The sequence below is a fragment of the Eulemur rufifrons genome, chromosome 7 (assembly GCF_041146395.1).
Source record: "Eulemur rufifrons isolate Redbay chromosome 7, OSU_ERuf_1, whole genome shotgun sequence".
Lineage (NCBI taxonomy): Eukaryota > Metazoa > Chordata > Mammalia > Primates > Lemuridae > Eulemur > Eulemur rufifrons.
In genome coordinates, this window is record NC_090989.1 from 37,515,084 (window position 1) to 37,533,729 (window position 18,646).

The following is an 18,646-nucleotide window of genomic DNA, read 5'->3' on the forward strand; positions in this document are numbered from 1 at the left end:
ATGGTCAGGCACTCATATTAAGTCATTTAATTCTCAGAACAACCCCATTTTACAGATGATAAAACTTAACCAGAGAGAAGTTAAGCAGCTTGCCAAAGATCACATAGCTAAAGCAGTTGCAAAACTGGGATGTGAATCAGGGCATTCTTGCGTTACAGCCCACACTCTTAACCACAATATTGTCATCACACTTTTAAGTCCAGAAAGATAAAACTAAAGTGAACAGGGAAGCTTGAAGGGCAATCATGGAATGTTGCTGTCACTTAACAGAATGAAGAAGCAGGGGAAAATTCAGGAACAAATTGTGTATGCCAGCACTTTCTTTATAATGGATTTCAGAAATGGTGATAGGACACTACCACTTATATATCATTGGCCAGAAATTACTCACAGGGTCTTACCTATCTGCAAAGGAGTCTGGGAAATACAATCATATTCTGGGTGGCAATGTGCACAGCCAGTTAGTTTACTAGTATAGGCAAAAGGCAGAATGGATTAAGGGACATTAGTGGTTTCTGCCACAGCTCTGTGCTCCAGTTTCATATATAGTGTGTTCTGCTGAAATTCTTTTAAACAAAAGATCAAATTAAGAAGATAAGATACCTCTTGTCTACCTGTATACAATTATGAATTTTAATTAAAAATAATGTTAATAAAAAAGAAGACAAGATGCCTATTATATAGAATATGACCCTTTTATATAAATTAAAATTAGCAAGGAAATAAGCATGAGTTTAGTAATTATGTAAACACTGTATAATGTGTATATATATATATGATAATAGACACATACACACATATTCTTATGTGATCCTTTCCAGTTAAACCATGTCACATGCTCAAAAGCATCCAATGCCCCTTGTTTCACTCAGAGTAAAAGCAAAGGTTTCCTGTGGCCTGCAAAGCTCTATCTGATCTGATTCTTTTTCTTCCTGTCTCATCTACTATTGCTCCCTCACTCACTTACTACCCTGCATCCACTCCCTGTTGTTCCTAGAGAGGTTGAGACACTCTGGCCTCTAGACATTTGTATTAGTAAGCTCCAGCTGGAACAATTTCCCCAGACACCCATGAGTCTTGCTCCCTCATCTCTTTCACACCTCCTTCATTATCATCACTTTCTCAGTGAGTTCTTTTCTGACTACCCATTTGTATTAATATTTCAACCTCATCCCCAACCTGGGAACCTCTAGCGGCCTTTCCTGCTTTATTCTCTCTGTAATACCCAGGAGTCCAGCAGCCTCTTCTATTATATGTAACTTTCTCACTGTTTCTTTTTTTTTTTCTTTATTATAGATCGTCTACCTCTGGATAACCTGTGAAGGTTATCCCCACAGCCTAGAAAAAGGCTTGGCAACTAATAGAAACTCAATGAATATTTATTAGATGATTACAAATGTGAGAGTGAGTTAGACTTTGCTTCCACTAGAGAGTCAATTTAAGTTACCAATGTTATGTTGTCTTTATTTTTAGCACAGGAATAGCTATTTGTTAATTATATGTCTTTATACATTTTTAATTGAAATATTCTCCATTTCTAGGGCAATTAAATATTTTAGAGTTCTAGAACTACAGAAATGCAACTGTAGTCTACGATGCTGAACATGAATACTTTAAATCTCAAAGCAGGTTGCCCAGAAACTATTTTACATTTCTCTCCTCTCCCCTCCCATTTAAAACCTGAGGAGTTAGTCTCTAAATCATCCACTTCATTAAGCAGAAATGCAACTCCTTCTCACCAGTCCTGAAATGGTTGCTGGAATTGTCTTTGTGTTCTACTGCACTTTGTCTCCACTTCCTCTCCTAATCTATTTTGCAGGGAAATCTAATTTCTTTTCTAAATTGGTGTGCTGCCAGTTCTGATATTTTACTATCCACATTCTCATCAGTGTTATTATTTCTAAGCTCCTGAGTTAAAAGCATCACAGAGAATTGTTTTGAAACGTATGTTTTGATTAAAATACCATCTTATTTAAACATACCAAAATTAATTATGCTTGTTATGTAAATATCTGCATGTGTCTTTGCATAATAGATTGCTTCTTATATACTGGCAAGAATTAAAAACTATCATCTTAAGTGATCATGGAATTGGGCCTCATTTGAAAAATATAGCTATTACTAGCAAAACTATTATTGCATATTTTTATGATATGGATTTTTAAATTTCATGTTCTAAATAATATCCTATAATATCAGAATATCAAATTACATGGTTTTACAGAATAGTTATTTACTGTAGATTAACCCTCAAGGATTTTTGAGAGGCATTAACATATGAGCTATATTAAAAAGTGCACACATATTTATGGTCAACTTGTCTTTTGATTTTGAAGATGTGGAAGTATTTTTAAATTAACTATAATTTATTCATGAAATTGAATTCTCTTATTGATAGCATTGTGGAAAACACATAAAACTTATGTGTGTGTGTTCTGTGCACATATATTTAGGTATAGGATGTGTAAGTTTCATTATGTGTATCATTTGTGCACCCGGATAGAATTGTAATGTTGCACTATAAAATCTGCCCTATGGTCAGAAATGTGAAATGCCAATTATATTCATCAGGACACCTATTCGTCATCATGTGCAAGGATATTTATGCTAAGATTTAATTTCCTTTTTCTTTATTATTAGTGATGCTTTATACTTGAAAGAAATTTCATCCTGAAAGCTTCTTAGAACCATTAATCCTCATGATGTGTATGAAGTAGTTAAGAATTCTTATCCATACTTTCAAATGGGCAAAGAAACAGCTAACATGAATAAGTAGTCCAAATGTCAGAAGAATGACTTTACACATGGAAAACATACCTGAGCAGAGACAAGTGGAATGTGCTTTATTCTATTTTGGTTTTTAATTTTTTTTCACGTGTGTGTGTGTGTTTGTGTGCGTGAGCGCGTGCATAGAATAGTTTACAGCTGACTATATCAAGATACATCAGGAGAATTCAGGTGAAAAAAGACTATCATCTCCTCTTTTGTTCTGGACCAGTAAATATCTGAACTTATTTTTTCTTGTGCCCAATGGTGTTGCAGTAGTGGAGACTGAAGCAGTAATTGTTTTCATGCATATTTAGAGGAATACATCCAAATGTGTTATTCTAAAAAGCCTATTTGAGACATATGGTCTATTTCGAATCTCATCTTACATAAATTATATTTTACTTCAGGCGAATTTTAAATTTGAAATACCCTTACTCAATGTTTTCACTGGAGCTAGGTGGATGGCTTCCTGTATGTTGTTCAAGTACTGTCTTACCCAATACTGAAAATAAGTTTATGTAGAAAGAAGGAAAAATCCTTAGCTATTGATATTCATGTGTTATAATTTAATGATGAAAGGAAAATTTATCAAATAAAAGAGAATAATGAAGAAAGTTTCTGGAATAGAATCCTAAAGATAATAAAAAGTAGAATATATTCCAATAAAGGGGGAAAAAGCATGGAAAATTAAAAAAAATAAAAGGGTAGGCCATGTTTAGCTAGGAAAAAATGCAACACATAATGATAAATGGCAGTAATATTTATGATTCTGCTTTTAGTTATCATTTACTTGTTCCCTCTCCTCTTTCTTGGTAATTTGTTTATGACTTTGTTATTGCAACTTATAAATATATTTTCACAACTTCTCTACTTATATGAGCCTCTCTTCCTTTCGCTTATAGACAGCTCCAAGTTAGGGACAGAGTGCAATTGATCTTTGTATTCTTACTTTTTCTACTGTGCCTCGTATATATTAAATACTCAAAAAATATTTGCTGAGAAAAGGAGAGAAAGAGAGAAAAAAATTACTGGGGTGTAGAAAATGACTATGTGAAGAGACACTTAATTGCAGTGAGAACAGTTGAAAGATTCAATTATTTGTGGATAGCAAACATTCTGTGTCCGGATGTGCCCACATTTAGTACTAGTTTCAGTTATCTTTGTATATGAGCAACAGAGAATCACTATAGGATCTTTTTCTTTTGTTTCTTATTTTTAAATTTTTTACAAAAATTTTTCATCTTTCAACTTTCATTCTTTTGTTTCTTTATAGTTTTATCATAGCATAGCAATGAGGTCATATAAAGTTTCCCTATACTTGTGTACCTTCCACAACTTAGACATTTACAAATGGCATCCAGCAAGCTGTTCTTTTTTTTTTTTTTTTTTCCAAAATATTAAGGGGGTGCAAGGGTTTTAGGTTACATGAATCACTTTTGTAATGCTTGAGTCCCCCTAAAGGTGATGCCTGTCACTCAAATAGTGTTCATAGTACACGTCAGGTCAATTTTTTCCCCTGCCCTTCTCCCCCTCCCCTTGGTTGATTTCCACTGAGTTTTACTTACCTCTGTGCACATGTGTGCTCATTGGTTAGTTCCAATTTAATAGTGAATACATGTGGTGTTTGTTTTTTCCATTCTTGAGACATTTCACTTAGGAGAACTGTCTCCAGGCCCATCCATATTGTTGCAAAAGGTATTAATTCATCTTTTTTATGGCTGAGTAGTACTCCATGGTATACATATACCACATTTTATTAATCCACTCATGAATTTATGGCCACTTGAATTGATTCCACTTCTTTGCAATTATGATTGTGCTGTAATAAACATTCCAGTTCAGTGTCTTTTTGATGAAAAATCTTTTTTTTTCCTTTGGGTAAATACCCAATAGCAGGATTGCTGGATCGAATGGTAGTTCAACTTTTGGTTCTTTGAGGAATCTCCATACTATTTTCCATAGAGGTTGTACTAATTTGCAGTCCCACCAGTAGTGTATAAGTGTTCCTTTCTCTAAAATGTGTGTGTTTTAGTAGTTGAGATGTTTGTTGTGGAAGTACAAGTACAGGGATTTAAATACAAAGAATTTTTTAAAAAGAATTCTCCTTTTCCTTTTAATGGTTTATTTAAGCAATTTTTGTAGCTGTAAAAATAGTATCTCTAAGTAACTTGTTAGATACTCTCTTCCCTTTCTCAGTAATTTTACCTAACTCCTTTCACTCTCTCTCACATAATATCTCTACAGCCTAAAATTTCTTTACATAATTCCAAAGTTGGGCCGGGCGCGGTGGCTCACGCCTGTAATCCTAGCACTCTGGGAGGCCGAGGCGGGTGGATTGCTCAAGGTCAGGAGTTCGATACCAGCCTGAGCGAGACCCCGTCTCTACTAAAAATAGAAAGACATTATATGGACAACTAAAAATCTATATAGAAAAAATTAGCCGGGCATGGTGGCGCATGCCTGTAGTCCCAGCTACTCGGGAGGCTGAGGCAGTAGGATCGCTTAAACCGAGGAGTCTGAGGTTGCTGTGAGCTAAGCTGACGCCACGGCACTCACTCTAGCCTGAGCAACAAAGTGAGACTCTGTCTCAACAAAAAAAAAAAAAAAAAAAAAAACAAAGTTGGTAAAATTTTATTTAATATTCATTTATATACCCTTTATTATGTCCATATGTCATTCTTAGTGTTTTACAATATTAGCTAATTTAATCCTCAAAAATCATCATGAGGTATGTCCTATTCTTGATTCTGTTTTACAGAGAAAGAAACTCAAGCCTTAGAGCCATTAATTATTAAATCCAGGATTTAAAACCATGATTTCTAATTTCAGAATCCAATATGTTATGCTACTTCTTAAAGAAACTGAAGGAAACTACGATTTTTAACACAAACAATGAACTTACATATTTCAAGTGAAACAAAATGCTTGCCATATCAGTCACACCAGATTTGACAATAAGTAAGTTGAATCTGATTTTGACCATCCAATACACTTTGGCAGTGACCTTTCTCTTTCTGGAGGTATTTATCTTAATCAGATGCTTCCTTAACAGGGCTCAACACATTATTTTGCTTAGAATGTTTATACACATGTGTTACTTGTTCACATGTCTCCTATATAATAAGGATGTCTAAGCAGTGGTCTTGGACTTCATAGAAACAACCTTAGGACATCATACGTTCCCTTAAATTCCAAGGAAAATATTATATGCCTATTTATATATTTTTTCCTTGAATGTATATCTATAGCATTCATCAAATTCTCCAAGGAACCAGAAAAAGTAAAAATCTTTTTTGTTACCCAAATTTGATTAATTTGCATTGTATGCCTGTATCAAAACATTACATGTACCCATAATAATTAAAAATAAAAAGAGTAAAAATCTTTTGTTCTATATGCAATTAAGATTTATTGCGTAAATATGGTATGTTAAGGGCAAGGATGATTGTTTGCATGTTCCATTTCATTTAATATTTCTATGGTCTAAATGTGTTTGCTCAGAATTCATCTGTTGAAACCCTAATCCCCAAGGTGATAGTAATAGGAAGTAGGGCTTTGAGGAGATAATTAGATCATGAGAGTGGAGCCCTCATTATTGAGATTGGTGCCCTTATAAAAGAGACCCTAAAATGTTGCCTTGCCCCTTCCATCATGGGAGGACACCGTTAGAAGGTGTCATTTGTGAATCAGTAAACAGGTCCTTGCCAGACATCAGTTCTGCTAGCACTTTGATCATGACTCCCCAGCCTCCACAACTGTGAGAAATGAATTTCTTTGTTTTATAACCCTTCCAATTCTATATTATTGTTATAGCAACCTGAATAGATTGAGACAAATACTGATGAAGATTCTTAGAGGGTAAATGCTTCGTGGATCTTTGTGTCCTAATCCTTAGTTTTTTGTCAAGCATTTACTAGCTACTTAAATAAATTTCTCTTTAATAAATTAATGAAGTGTTTAGTGCTTGTTTATATGTCACTGAGAGTTTGTACATGATTCTACAACAATCTCTAAGGAGCAGAAAAACAGCATCATCAATGCCTCAAATAATTGTCAAAGAAACTCCTTCACCCTTGACTGAGTCATTTTAGAAATCGTTAACAGAACCGATTAGAATCTTTTTGAACAAATAGAATAAGTATGTTACAAAGTGATTAAAATTATTAATGTTATTTCTTCTTCATTAATTATTAGGGCTAATCAAGAATAAAATATAACTATTTTAACTCTTTCACTTGTTATTTCTTTTCTTTTATTTTTTTCAATTTTTCTATTAATTTTTCTACAGAGAAATTCACAGATTTGAAGTGCTACAATTTTATCACTTTTGACAAATGCACACACCTAAGTAGTTAATACTCATACCAAGATGAAGAAGATTTTCATACCCACCTCTGCCTAGTAGCAATCACTTCTAATTTTTATTATCATAGAGTAACACTGACTATCTATAAAGTCATATAAATGGAAACATATAGGATGTTGTTTGTATCTGCTTTTTTTGCTTATCATAATGCCCGTGAGAGTCAACTATGTTATTATGTTTAAAAATAGTTTGTTCCTTTTTGTTGCTGAGTATATTCCACTGTATGAATATACCACATTTTGTGTATCCATGTTTCTGTTAATATACATTTGGGTGTTTACAGTTTGGGGCTGTTGTAAATAAAGCTGTTATGAACATTTATTTTATGAGAGCATAGATGTTCATTTCTTTTGCATAAATGCCTATGGTTTAAATTTGTAAGTTGTTTACACAAAATTTGAGAGATCTGATTTTTGTTTTTAATTTTTTGTCTTCCTCATTTTCTCTCTTTTGTTAAATTACATGTTTTGTAGACTTTTTGATATTGTCACATATAACCTTGAACTTTTGTTATATTCATCCTTTTTTTCCGTTTTTCAGATAATGTCTATTGATCTGTCTTTAAGGTTATTGGCTCCTCTCCTGTCATGTCCATTTTGCTATGAATCCCAAGCAGTGTTCAATAACAGGTATTCTATTTCTTTAGCTCTAGAATTTCTTTCTTTTCCTTTATAGTTTCTGTTTTTCTGCTGAGCTTTTCTACCTTTTCATTCAACATGAACAAACATTTCTTTACTTCCCTTAGTATAAATACCTGCTGTATTGACCTTTTTTTGCTATATCTAACATCTGAGTCATCTCAAGATTGGCATCTGTAGATTGTTTATATCCTGGAGAATGAATTACATTTTCCTAATTCTTTGTACACAGAATAGTTTGGTATTGTATTCTACACATTACAGATGTTATGTTATGAATTATGTTCTAATCTTCTGAGCAGTGTCAATATTTTTGTTTCAGCTGGCAATTAACTGGTTCAACACAAATTACAATTTCTTTCTCCTGGAGCTCAAGTCTCAGGTCAGGTTTGTTTCCACTCGCCGACACAGACACACACACACACACACACGCACACACACACACACACACACACACAGAGCTTGCTTTCACTGTCTCACACATTCGTGGCTCAGTATTGGCTAGGTGACTATGAAATTTATACAAAAAGATAGAACTCCCCTTCACTGGCTCTCTCCTTGTCAGGATTCATCCCTCACTCTTTAATTGCCATATTTCCCTGGAACTCCATCTTCCAATCCTTCAGACCACAAACACTGCAGATTTTTGAAAACAGTTTTGGCCTGTGGGCTAAAAGTGGTAAAAAAATCATCACTCCATCATGACTTCTATTTCCAGGTTTTGTCTTCTGCCCATAATCTGTGTGTTTTTGTTTATTTTTATGGAGGTTTCAGGTAGTATATTTTTGCTGGTATTTTGCTTAGAGTTACAACTATTATCTGAGAAAAGATCAGTTACAACTATTACCTGAGAAAATATCAGTCTTCTAGAATCTTCCTCAGGTAAAACTGAAATAGAATTCGTCAGTGCATGTCTTTTAAATATACAAAGAGAGGAGAGATGTCTTACATTCATCCATATATTTACCATTTTGTGGCATTCTTATTTTCTTCTTGTATAAAAGAGCTTTCTATCAGTCAGGGTTCTTTAGAGAAACAGAACCAATAACACACACACACACACACACACACACACACACACAGAGATTTTAAAGAATTGGTTCACGTGATCGGGGGCAGGACAGTAGAGGCTGGATACTCAGGTAAGCTTTCTTTTTATGGTCTGAAGGCAGAATTCCTTCTTCTTTGGGAAATCTGTTTTTGCTCTTAAGACCTTCAAGTGATAGGATGAGTTTCTCCATACTAGAGAGGGCAATCTGCTTTATGTAAAGGCAACTGATTGTAAATGTTAATCACATCTACAAACATCTACAGATACCTTCATAGCAACCTCCAGACTAGTGTTTGACTAAGCAATTGGGTGTCATAGCCTAGCAAAGTTGACATCACAAGTTTTATCTAGACTCATGTTCCTTCAGGCCAAAGAACTTCTGCTAACATTTCTTCCAGTGCTCCTCTGCTGCTGGTGGAGTCTCTTAGCTTTTCCTTCTCTTAATCTGTATTTTGCCATAATTTTAAAAGATATTTTTTTCTGGACATAGAATTCTAGTTTGAAAGTTTTTTCCTTTAGCATTTTAAAAATGTTCCATTGACCTCCCTATTGCATTTTTTTTTCCTGATTAAATGTCAGTACTGTTTATTTTTTTGTGTATACATTTCTTTTTTCTATGGATCATTTAAAGATATTTTCTTTCTCTCCCTCCACCAACACACACACTTTATTTTACTTTTTAGAAATTTAGCTGTGATTTTCTTATCTGTAGATTCTCTGTGCTTATCTTGCTTAAAATTTGTTGAGTTTCTTAGAACGGAGGGGTAGATTTTAAAAATAATATTTGGAATTAAAAACAACCACTATTACATTACGTATATTTTTCCAGACCTCAAAATATGTAAGCTTCTTGTTTGCTAATTTCAATATTTCTGTCGCTTCTAGAATTGTTATTATTAACTGCCCTTTTTTTTCCAGGTCATGTCCTCATGCCTCGTCACATGTTTAATAATTCTATGCTGGATATTGTGAATGTTATATTGTTGGAGTCTCTATATTGCTGCTTTCCTTTAAAGAACGGGAACTTTTCTTTTGGAAGTAGGTGGATGTGCTTGATCTTTTGGGACGCTTATTCATTTTTATTTAAAAAAATTTTCAGAGAAGTCTATGGTATCCCTGACTTTAGGGTCATGGAGGTCTTAATGCTCACTGGTAATACTAAGTCTCCAACTGTGTCTAAACTAGCTTTGTTGTAATACACTATGTATTAATAATTTCAGATCTATATTTCTTATCACTAGCATCAGTATTATCAATATCATAGAATTGCTATGGTAAAAAAATGTATGAAGACGATTGCATAAATACTACAGTATAGACAATAAAGCAACATTTGAAACTATTACCAACATGCAATACAAACCTGACATGGTTTAAATTCTTTTTCCATTGAGAAAAGATACATTTAATTTAAATAATATTGCTTAGAATGTGGATGTATAATGCATAAAAGATGGTTTTCTAAGGTACAACACTTGAGAATCAAAGCCTACCTCTATTTCCATATTTTAAAAAATATTGTCAAATATTATTTCAATTCATTTTAACATATATGTTTTAAATATACATAAATATCATATTTATACATATATATTTTAATTCTATTATCATTTTCTCAATTACTCTACTATGGATATTATTTTCTAGTTACTCACAAAATTAGACCTTGGACAATTTAGACTTTAGAAAGATATTTGTAACATAGTTTCTGTTTGGTCAATTTATATAAACTTCATAAAGTAAATCTCCTTTTACATTTTCAGGACACATTACTTTTAACAATGGGCTAATAAATTATTGAATAAATTTTGATTAATTATACATATTTAAAAGACCCCCTTTTTCTAAAATTTAATATGAATTTACATTGAATCCTAAAATCTGTCACTGTTATTAGATAATTATTTTGGTGGGTGTAGAAAGTGTAATATATTGGTTTTATTTAAATCCTATTCTAATTCTTATTCAGAAGAATTAAAATGATTCAAAAGAGTTAATTCTAGTTAGGCAGTTGATTTATGGAGTTCTATTTCTGAATATCACCTTTTTGGCCGAATAAAATTATTTTTACTATTATCTCCTTCGATGACTTTAAATTTAATATAAACTTTAATTTTAAATTTAGTATTCAAAGGCAGAAGTTAATTGTCCTTATTGATGCTTTATAATAACCTGTAAACGAGTTTATTATGTAACTTTCCTTTTAATTAAAAAAATAATACTTCAGAAATATCATCTGGCATTTCCCACGTGAACCACATTTGGATATTTGTAAAAGAGTTGAATAATGATGTTTTTAAGCATAATAGAAGAGTCAGAAGCACTTATTTCTATTTCTGACAAAATAAATTTATTTAATTTAATAGTTTCTAAACTCTCAGTCAATAACTATTCAACATCTATTTTGTCTTATAGATTTTTTAAAAATAATTAAAATGGTATTATTGTTAGATATTCACAGTTGCCAGTATATCTCTCTAGAAGCAAAATAAAATAATATAATTTTAATACCTTGATATAAAACTATAATAACTTTTGAAATATATTTAATATGAGTTAAATATAGTTTTAACTTTTATATATTTAAAATATTACTAATAATCTGTTTCTCATATTAATGTTTATAACATTTAGACATAATGGCAATATATCTTAAAACTCTTATTTTTGAAACTCTTTATAAAAATTTAAACTTCTAATGTATTTCAAAATATTGGAGAGTCAAGGTAACTGAATCAAAGTATTAATATATTCTTAACATAATATAAATGTATATAAGAGCAGAGAAAGTTAATCTAATGATGAGAAGGAATCACAAGAGAATTTGTTTTCTCTGATTTTAGGCAGAAAGATAATTCAGCTATTCTAGAAATATAATATCTAAAACCAAATACAACTATTTTTGATATATTGTTATTATATTTTAGAAAATGTATTTATTTATATTATTTGGAGAGTTGAAGTGACATTTTTATCATCCTGTAATTATAAGGGCAAATGTACTTTCTGAACAGCTTAATTAAGATATAATTCATATACCAGACATCTCACCTATTTAATGTGTATGATTTAGTGTAAATTTAGTAGATTTTAGTAAATACACCAAATTAGGTAAATATTGCTAAGAAAATAAACTTTATATACTAACAATTTTTCTCATTTCCTTTAATTTTTACAATGCTAGCCAACCACTAGTCTACTTTCAGATTCCAGATTTATATATTCTAGAAATATTATTTAAATGAAATCACATAATATGTGGCCTTTTGTTTCTGGCTTCTTTCACTTGCATATTTAAGATTCATTCATGGTGTAGAATGTATCTGTATTCATTTTTTAAATTCCCAAATACTATTATATTGTACGGATACATCACTTTTTTATTTGTCAATTCAACAGTTGATAGATACTTGGATTGTTTCCACCTTTTGTCTATTATCAATAATGGTGATATGAACATTTGTGCAGACATTTTTTGTGTATGTATTATGTTTTCATTTCTCTTGGGGATATACCTGGGAGCAAAATTATGGGGTCATAGGATGACTCTATTCTTCATATGTTGAGAAACTGCTATTTTTTTTTTCTGAAGTAGCTGCAGTATTTATCATTCCAACAAGCAATACATAAGGATTCTAACTTCTCTGTATCACTGCCAACACTTAGGATCATCTGTCTTTTTGATTATAGCCATCCATCCTAGTCAGCAAGAAGTGATAACTTATTGTAGTACTGATTGTATTTTCCTAATGAAAGCATATTTCCTAATGAAATAATATTTTCATGTGTTTACAAGTCATTTGTATCTTCATTGGAGAAACACCTATTTATATTCTTTGGTTGTTTTTAATTGCATTATCTGTCTTTTTATTATTGAGTAGTAATGGTTCTTTGTATAATCTGTGAACAAGTTACTTTTCAGCTACATCATCTATAAATATTTTTTCCCACTCTGTGGGTTGTCTTTTCATTTTCTTAATGGTATCTTTTGAATCACCTGGGTTTTTACTTTTGATGAAATCCAATATATTGTCTTTTGTGTTTTTGGTGTTATGTCTATTAAAGTCATAACATTTACTTATATTTTCTTCTAAAATCTTTATAGTTTTAGATGTTACATTGTGGTCCATGATCCACTTGGAGGTAATATTTTGTATATAAAAAATGGGTTCAATTTCTTTAGTTTGTATGTGAAAATCTAATTTTCAAGCACCATATGATAAAAAGACTACTATATTTCAGCCATCATTTCTTAAATTTTTTTCTCCTTTTCTTTTGTTCTTTTTCTTGTGACACACTCATTATGTATATGTTGCTGCTTTGATGGTGCCCCACAGATGTCTAATACACTGTTCATTTTTCATCATTCTTTTTTTCTCTGTTCTTTATATTGCATAATCTATAACAATCTATCTTCCAGTTAAGCATTTTTTTTTTCCTGCCAGCTCATACCTACTACTGAGATTCTTTAGTGATTTTTTCACGTTGGTCGTTGTATTTTTCAACTCCAGACTTTCCATTTGACTCGTTTTAAGTACTTCTATATCTTTACTGATATTCTCTGTGTGACGAGACCTTGTTATTGAACTCCTTTTATTTCTTTCAGTATGATTTATTTTAGTTTTCTGAACACATTTATAAAAGCTGCTTTGAAGTCTTATCGTCTATGTCTAATATTCAGGCCCTCTCAGAAGCACTTTTAATCACCTGCTTTTCCCCCCTCCTAGTATATGATAAATGCTTTCCTATTTCTTTGCATGTCTCATATTTTTTTGTTATTGTTGTTGAAGGTTGGATATTTTAGGTAATATATTACAACATTCTCTGTCTTTAGGATTTGTTGTTATTGTTTGCTTATTTGTTTAATTACTTGGCTGTATTATTTCAGTAAAGTTTATTTTCCCCATAGTATGCTGCCTCTGATGTCACTTCTCATAAGTCACAGCCTTCACCATGTTTGCAGTCCCTTTGGGATGACTGTGGTTTTAACATGGTTCTCTTTGTCTGTTCCAGGATCTGTCTTAAATTCCCTGTACTGTTTGCATAACACTGAGCTGTTGACATCTTCTAATTGCTAGCCTAATTGCTCTATTGTTTTCCATGATCCTCGGGCATAAATCAATCTATAATGTGAGCCAATGAAATTCTGACCCTTTTCAGAGGTGAGTGGTAGTCTTTGAGGCAAGACTTTGAGACTTGTTCCAATCCTAGGAGGGCTCTCCTTAGCTTTCTCTTTCCAGGGTTCTCTCTGTTAAAATTCTAGCTGCTCTATGGTTTTATCTTGTTGCTCTTGGAAACATTAGAGTAATTTCCCCAGAGTAGTATGGTAAGGAATAATCTCTTAAAATAATGAAATTGTTTCCTGTCTGAAATATTCAGATATAGAATTATCACTGTACGTGCACATGTATTAGATTGACAAATTTAAGATTATTGGGTTTTATTTCATTGAAAGAATCAAAGTAATATGTAAAATTAGTTAACTAATAGAAGCTAAAATTATCCCTATCTATGTGAAACACACAGTGGCTTTAGGACTACATTACAAATATTCTTTCTTATATTATTTATTACACTATTATTTAATTTTTTAAAGAAATTCTCTATGGAGAATGATATCAATGACTATTATTTCATAATTTTCATGCTGTGCTATAGATATATCACTTATAACTATATACATATATACATATATAAAAAATTTACAGTATTTTACTGTATTTAAAATATTTAATTTTAAGTATGTAGTCTAAATTTTAAGAATTGTGAAGAAATAACCACATTCTAATATGAACATGTTTTAGAGAAGTTTGGCCCCTCTAAATATTAATAAAGTTTATGATTTATAGGAAAGTGTTGTGGTAAAATTTAAAAAGAGAATGAATGTGTGACAAATGAGTAAAGCAAATGTATTGCTAAGATATGATTTTTTGTTATAATGATGATGAGAGAGTTACATTTTGTGGTAGAATACAGAGATTTAGTAGCATAAAGCACGATGGATACTGACAAGAGAAACTATACTATTATTTCATAATTTTCTCTAGAAACATTTATTTAACAATATTAACATCAAATATATTGTGCAATGCCAGGATACAATTAAATATGTTTTGGCTTTTAAAAATGTAAATACATAATGGTGTATATCAAATCTATAATTATTTCACTATAGTAAACACAAAATATAGTTAAATATTAAAACTAAAGCATCTGAAATTCTACCTTATTACCACATTAATACTTTGTTGCAAATAGAATGAAGGTGTAGTTGCTTGTCAGGAATAGTGATAGGTTATTTAGAACAACATTCTGCCTCAGGTTCATCACTTCTTCAAGGATTTGGTTCCTTGCCTTGTGATTTGGAAAGCTTACTTGCCAAAAAACCCTCAGATAATCAGTCACTGGCAGACACACTTAAAGAAACCAAATTCACAAGAAAAAGTTTTGTAGCTAAAGTCAATTAATTTCTAGTGAGAATTATACCTGCCTCGGGTAAAATGTAATACTAAGTGGATTGGACATGTAAATTCCCAAAATAAATAATCCAGTACAATTATTTTGGATTAGTCATGAGCTTTTAGTCTCAAAATCTCCATTTCATATGTTAGAAATAAAATTGAAAAAAAAAATAGTGACACTGTTATATGTATGAATAAAGTAATCAGAAGCAGACTATGACCACTACTGATTTCGTTGCACCAAAGATGCCAGGAATACCAAGAGAATCTATTTGTATTAGTTGACAAATTTTTAAAAATAATCTGTGTATGTACCAAGTCTAAAATTAAATATCTAGACCTGTATTAAACTGTTAACTTTGCCAAATTGGCTATGAGCAATTCACTTAGTCTTTCTTGTTTTGCCATCTTTAAATTGAAGAATTGTTTAGATATATTAATATTTTATTTGGTTAAGAAGGAATGTGCTTACTCAAATGTCTTTAAGTATGGGCATAAGGAATATTGTAAAGATACATATGCCAATGAAACTAGAAAAATATCTACAAATAACCCAGAGAAATTATTGATCATAGAGTTCATCATCTTCTCTGTAGTACTTTACCATTACTTTGGTTGCTGTTCTCCTGTTTTTTTCTCTTCAGCTACTGTGCCACTTTTCAACTTATTGTCTCTCAGCTCCAAATGCCCATGTTTATCTATGGTTTGTGAAACTCAGGCTTAAATTCTGTAAAACACATTTTTTAAAAATTTCAGAATATTACTGGGGACAAATGATTTGGTTATCTGATTGGCTTTCATGCAGTTAAGAGTCAAAGTTATATGTGTGCCTGTCACCAAGATAGCATCCATTGTACCCATCAGGTGTAAATTTACCCATCATCTCCTCCCCCTCCCACCTGCTTGATTTCCATTGAGTTTTACTACTATATCTGCACAGAGGTGTTGATCAATTAGTTCTAATTTAATAGTGAGTACATGTAGTATTTGTTTTTCCATTCTTGCAATACTTCACTTAGAAAAATGATCTCCAGTTCAATCCAGGTTGTTACAAAATGTATGAATTCACTATTTTTTTTTTTTAATGGATGAATATAAATTTTTGGAATGGCTCCACAATACACACATATCACATTTTATTGATCCACTCATGTATTGATGGGCACTGGGGTTGTTTCCACATCTTTGTGTTTGTGAATCATGCTGCAATAAACATTTGAGTGCATGTCTTTCTGATAAAATGATTTTTTTTCTTTGGATAAATACCCAAAAGTGGGATTACTGGATCAAATGCAAGGTCTACTTCTAGTTCTCTATACTGTTTTCCATAGAGGTTGTACCAGTTTGCAGGTCCACCAACAGTGTGTAAATGTTTCTTTCTCTCTGCATCCATGCTGCCATCTGTTGTTTTAGGACTTTTTGATGAAACCCATTCTCACTGGAGTTAGATGATACCTTATTTTGATTTTGATTTGCATTTCCCTGACGATTAGAAATGTTTAGCATTTTTTCTTATATTTATTGGCCATTAGTCTATCTTCTTTTGAAAAGCTGTTCATGTCTCTTGACCACTTTTTGATGGGGTTGTTTGATTTTTTTCTTGCTGATTTGACTGAGGTCTTTGTAGATTCAGGTTATTGGTCCTTTATCAGAAGTATAGCATGCAAATATTTTTTTTCCATTCTGTAGGTTGTCTGTTCACTATATTGATTGTTTCCTTGGCTGTACAGAGCTTTTTAATTTAATCAAGTACCATTTGTTAATTTTTGTTGTTGCTGTGACTTTCTGTGGGTCGTCTTCATAAACTCTTTACTTAGGCCTATATCTAGAAGATTTTTTCCAGTATTTTCTTCTAGAGTCCTTATAGTTTCATGCCTTAGGTTTAAGTGTGTTATCCATTATGAGTTGATTTTTGTGAGAGGTGAGAGGAGTGGATCCTATTTCAGTCTTCTACATGTGGCTGTCCAATTTTCTCAGCACCATTTATTGAATATGGATTCTTTCCCCCATGTATTTTTTTTGTCTGCTTTGTCAAAGATCAGATGGCTATATGAGGATGGTTTTATATCTGGGTTCTCTGTTATGACCCAAAGGTCTATGTCTCTGTTTTTGTGCCAGTATCATGCCGTTTTGGTTAGTATAGCCTTGTAGTATAGCTTGAAGTCTGGTAAAGTGATCCTTCCCAATTTGTTCTTATTGCTTAAGTTTTCTTTGGCTATTTGGGGTCTTTTCTAGTTCCATACAAAACATAGAACTATTTTTCCTAGATCTGTAAAAAATGACATTGGTATTTTAATGGGGATTGCAGATCAGACACAGTTGCCCACTATCACCACTTCTATTCAACATCATCCTGGAAGTTCTAGCCAGAGCAATCAGACAAGAGAAGGAAATCAAGGGTATCCAATGGAGAAAGAAGAAGTCAAATTATCACTCTTTGCTGATGATATGAATTTATATCTAGAGAGGCCCAAAGATTCTGCCAAGAGACTCCTGGAATTGATAGATAAATCCTGCAAAGCTTCAGGTTACAAGTTCAATGTACACAAATCAGTAGCATTTCTATACACCAACAACAGTCAAGCTGAGAATAAAATCAAAGACTCAATGCCTTTCACAATAGCAACAAAGAAAATAAAATACCTAAGACTATATTTATCTAAGGAGGTGAAAGATGTCTACAGGGAGAACTATGAAACACTGAGGAAGGAAATTGCAGAGGATGTAAACAGATGAAAAACATATCATGCTCATGGATCAGTAGAATCAACATTGTTAAAATGTCTCTATTACCCAAAGTAAAACACGTTTTTTTTTTTTTCTTTACAGGTTAGCTCCCTAAAAGGCTCTGTCAGTATGAAACACTAGAAAGAGGCTGCAAGGCTAGATGAGGAAGAAAAGACTTGCTCCTTCCTTTCTGTTTCCTATTTACTTCCTTCCTGCTTGCTATTCCTGTGAATGTTATCCTATCATGCTTGTTCACCAAGCAAGCAGTAGTTCTTTCTGTTAGCAGTAACTGACTCCAGCATACAGATTCTTCAACACTTGAAGAACAAGTTAAATTGCTCCCCCTCAAAAACATGAGTACCTAAGTAACTGGCATCATCTCCTCAGAGAAGAGGTCCCAGCTCCATGGGGCTTCTCTTTCAACCTTCTAACTTTAATAATTGCAACCTCTTCCTTTTGTTGCTGCAGTCCCAGAAGTAATAGTTACTTCTTACAATTGTAACCTCTGTGAGAACTTAGTGTTTTTATACCTTTTTAGTTAGGTAACTAAATATTTTGTATCTTATTAAATTCTTATGTTAAGTTCTTTCATTCATATAACTGGTGTGTTTTTTTTCTCCTGACTGGATGCTGA